This window comes from Chenopodium album, chromosome 6 (genome assembly GCF_948465745.1).
Source record: "Chenopodium album chromosome 6, dcCheAlbu1.1, whole genome shotgun sequence".
Taxonomy (NCBI): Eukaryota; Viridiplantae; Streptophyta; class Magnoliopsida; order Caryophyllales; family Amaranthaceae; genus Chenopodium; species Chenopodium album.
This window is the reverse complement of record NC_137839.1, coordinates 73433022-73438192: the sequence shown is the minus strand read 5'-3', so window position 1 is coordinate 73438192 and position 5171 is coordinate 73433022.

Here is a 5171-nt window from a genome sequence, read left to right as displayed (position 1 = left end):
GAGTGCAATTGTGCTAGTTTTAAGAAGATATTGTATTTTGGGATAATATTGTAATGATTGAATCATTTAGCTAGTACTCCGCAATATTAATTCATATATAACTTTATAATTTTGAGTTTTAAAGGAATTGGCCAAGTAATTAAACACATTTGATACCCCACTTCTTTTTTTTTTTTTTTTAAAGTGTATCACTTAGTATAAATGTTAATTAATAAGGGTTTTTACCAATAATATCTTAGAGCGTGAGAGTACAATATTCGATGAATTTGGGGATGTTCACATTTACTGAAATGAGATGAAATGGACTGAACTGAACTGAAATTGAGCTGAACTAAACTGAACTGAGCTGAGCTGAAACAAATATTTTATGAGAGAAGGAAATTAAGAGCTGAACTGAATTGAACTGAACTGATTTGAATTGATTGGAGCTGAGCTGAAGCTGAAGTGAACATGGCCTTATAACTATAGAATTAGGTTGATAAAAGGAGTGGAAATCAAAGTAAATAAGAGGATTTATCTAGTTCTAGTGTTTGTATTACTCCTACAATGCAAACTGATGACAACTCAACTTTTCATTTATCTATGTCTATTACCAACATCCTTACTAAAATTGAAATGCTTAAATTTCACTTTTGAATAACGCAGGAGAGTGATAAAAGGAAAGGGATCGGATAGAGATACCGACGATGTAATAAAATAAGTGTAATATTTTTTTTAAAAATGCTTCAATCTGATTTTTTTTTACTATTCATATGTTATATTTGCCTTAATTTTTTTGCTATTATAAAATAAATAAATGTTATTATATAATATATTATTAGATTCGTCACATTGTCTACTTTCATAAAATATTTTTGTTATAATTTTTACTAATAAACAATTTAAAATATTAGTGGTTAAATTTACGTCTACAAATATACCGATCAAAATGATGCATTTATAAAAACAGAGAAAGTATATATAAAAGGGAATATGGATTAAAGGAGGGATGAGAAAGTATATCCTATCTCTCAAATTAAACCCTGTAACTAGAGAGGAGTATTAGTGTGATTGGTATAAGGAGTAAAGGAAGGATTGGAAATTAAATTAAAGGAAGAGAAAAAGGAAAAAAAATATATTTTAGCCTTGCTACTTATTACATTCTTATTCACAACTCATACTTCACCAAATATGAGATCGATAATACATGTTTTAACCTTATTCATTCATCAATTTTCTTATATTTTCTCATTTTTATCTTTCTTATCCATATCCCTCATGTCAAATGTACGTGAATTAGTAAGTTGATAATAGTCGTTATTATAAAGGAAATTTTGTCAGAAACCACCCGTATAAAACTGTTTTTTTTTCAAAAACCACCCGAAATTTTTTTTTGTTGTCAAGGACCACCTATTATAAAAAAATAGTTGTCAAACACCACTATGGGCTGAATTCCGGCATTGACTGGCCAACTCCGGCGTTGACCCTAGTCACGTGGCTTGCACGTGACTTTTAATGAACCCCCCCTTCCCAAATTTGTTTTTTTTTTCCATTCGAAAATTTCAGACTTCCCTCTATAATCTTTCTCCTCTTCCTTCTCTCTCTCCTCTCTGTTCTTCCTTCCTCTGTTCTTTCACTCTCATCCATCTGTAAAAGCTCCATTGTTATTGACGAAAAGGTTTGAAATTAGTATCAACAACCTTAGATAATTCCGAAACCTACAGTGTCATTGTCATGGTTGTATTCCTTCCCCCCCCCCCCCCCCAATTTGCTTAATTTAGGGTTTACTAATTGATTGAAATTGGGCAAATTTCAGGTTAAATGTCGCAATCTTCGGCATACACTAAGTGCGGGTGTGGCGTCCCAGTTGCTAGGTCAAAGTCCTGGACTCATGAGAACCCTGGTCGTAGATTTGAAGCCTGTAAGTTCTATAACCCAGACACTAACCATAGGGGCTGCAAATTCTTTCGATGGGTCGATGAGGAAATGACAAATTGGCAACGAGATGCTCTAAACCTAATTTTGTCTGACAAACAACTTCTGAAAGGGGGAAGTCAGTGTTCTACAAACAAGGTTGTGATGTGCAGAAAATGAGAAGAAGAGGTTGAAGGAAGAAGTTGATAAATTGAAATTAAAGTTGAAGAAAAGAAGGACTGAACATGGTGACAACTTTGGAATGACTATGGTAGTTTGTGTTGTGATGTCTATGTTGCTTAGTTTGATCATGGTGAAACTAGTGGCCTAATGTAGTTTAAGTTGGGAATGCAGTAGCCTAATGTAGTGCTACTGGTTAGTAGTTTGTATTAAGGCTGGTTTAGCAAGTAAGTTTGTAATCATATTGACTAAGTAATGAATGAAATGGTTTCTTTTTGTCTAAATTAGTTTGCACAAATATAGAAATGCATTGCTTATGGTTGCCAAAACTAACAACTTGTTTAATATTTTGCAAATGCTTGCATAAACAACAATAAAGACATAGGAATGTATCAAGTTTGCAAAAGATAATCATAGCTTAATAAACTGAGTTCACATGACAGTATAAACAACAATCAGAATTATGAGTTTGTGTTTGAGGCTTGAGATTGTTGTGCTGTGCAGCTTGCTTGAGAACATAACACTGAGGCTGAGGATTCTGCATTGGTCTTCTGTCTTTTTGAGCTTGTTCTTGTAGAAACTTGTGGTGCTTTTGAGCACCTTGGCTGCTGCTTAGTAGTTTTTGCAGACTTTGCAAACTTTGGTGCTGGTATGCTGAAGGAAGGAGTTGTTGTTGCTTGAGTGGTTGTAGTTGAGGCTGGTTGCAGGGAATGTTGTGGTGTTGTTGTTGTTGCTGCATTGGTGGTGGATGTTGCTGCTGCAGTAGTGGTGGTTGTTGTAGGTGATGCATTGGTGGTGGCTGCTCCCTTCTTTGGTCTGCCACCCTTATTGACAGGAGGAGGTGATGGTGGTGGAACATGTGGATTTTTACATGTTTTTTGGTAGTGCCCAAACTGACCACAGTTCTTGCAAGTGGATTGCTTTTTATTCTTGACAACATAATTTTCATCTTCTCCCTCTTCTGGCTCCTTAATTCTCTTTTTACCCTTGGATCTTCCTTGCAGCTTCTTATATGCTGGTGGCAGTGGCTCTGGGAATGTGGTCTTTGGCCATTGGTTTTTACCAGGCATGGGGTGGAAGGCTGGAGCATATGACTTAGCATATGTAGAGACATGATAGGCTGGGTGCACATAGTCCTCCCAGTTCAACCTTTGCTTTGCAATACATGCCAAGGCATGATAACATGGGATCCCCATTAACTCCCACCTAAAACAACCACAAGTTCTATTTTGCAAATTAACCACATAAGTCTCACCAGTTGACACATGATCTACCTCAAATTCATGAACATCAGCTTGTGTAACATCACACTTGCTGACTTGTTCACTTGCCCTATCAATCATCTTAACCACTGATGGCATAATCATACCATGAAAGTTTTGTAACCCATCTCTTTTTGCACAACACCTTTTCATAACCCACCTTCTAATCCATTCCAACATTCCTAGGATAGGCATAGACCTAGCTTCCCTTATGACATTATTGAAGCTCTCACAGCAGTTGTTGAGCAACATTCCAGACTTGCATCTAGTGCTAAATGCATGTCTTGACCAATGACAAGCTGGAATGTTGTTCAAATAGTTGTAAGCATCTGGAGACAGTTTTTTAATTGCTTCCATGTGTTGATTGAAATGAAACTGACATTCACATAGAGCACCAATAAAAACAAGGAAATGTAAACAACTTAACAGATCATATGTTCAAGCAGTTGACTGAAAATGAGATTATTTACCTTTGTTGATGCTCTAGCTGCCATGTAAAAGTATTGCTTGTAAAGCTGGCCAGGAAACTTCAATTTGAAGTTGGCCCATATGTGTCTGCAGCAAAACCTTATTTCAGCTCTAGGAATCACTTTGTTGAAAGCATCCAAAAGACCCTACAAACACAATGTATTGCAACATCACATAAGTCCAGTTTCAAGCAAATAGTCAATACAAATCAAATGAGAATCAAATGTTTCACTGACCTTTTGCCTGTCAGACATATAAGTCACAGACTCTTCTCCTTGCCTCACCCATGTCAAATCCTGAGCCACACTCCCTAAGTCCTTTACAAGCAGCTCCAGAAACCACTCCCAGGTCTCTCTGTTTTCAGTCTCAACAATGGCCTAGGCAACAGGAAACAAATTGTTGTTTCCATCCTTTCCCACTGCTGTCAAACAAATCCCAGGAACTGCACCCCTTAAATGGCATCCATCCACCCCCAAAATTGGTCTACAACCAGCCATAAAACCTTCTTTGCATGGCTGCAAACATATGTACATTCTCTGAAATAAGGGGGTGGATTTTCTATTCCAATGCACTTCACCACAGCTGTACTACCAGGGTTATATTGTCTAATGGCTTCAGCATAGTCCCAAACCCTCCTATACTGATCTGCAGCATCTCCATGAATCATTCTCATTGCTATTTGCCTAGCATTATAACATTTGTAATACCCAAGACTAACTCCTATCACTCTCCTAGCTCTAAGCATAAAGTCCCTAAGCTTCCAAGTAGGTGAGTCCCTCCATTCATCTAAAAATCTCTCAGCTAAATACAGAGCAGTAACCTTGTTGTTTTCATGTTGTCTTCCACACACATGACTCAAGTTTATAGTTCTGATCTGAATTGTAGCCTCACCTTTGACTTTCTTGCAATGTACTTTAAACTTGCATTTTCTCTTGCTATCACAACTTCACTTTACAATCCTAGAATGCTTCCAGTTACAATCACACTTATTGACACAGAACACAGTCACTTTCTTGTTGTCATTATGTAGAAAATAGTAATTGTATCCATTTTCAACTGCATGATACCTCAAAGCCTTCCTAAGTATGGATACATATGGGAATTTCAACCCCTTACTCAGCTTTATCTTGTCCTTGAAGTCCACTTGTGGGTTGAAAACTGGATAATGTATCCCTCTCTCATCATCTGAGTCTGGCAAGCTCTCAACATCATCATCAGATTCACATAAATCAACTTCATCACCTAAGCCCAAGTCCACCAAACCAGCCTCTTCTGTAACAGGGACCTGCTCTGTTTGTGGCTGGTATACTTGCACTGCCTGACTACCACCTAGACTTCTAGTCACTCTCTCAGTGATTGTTTCATCAA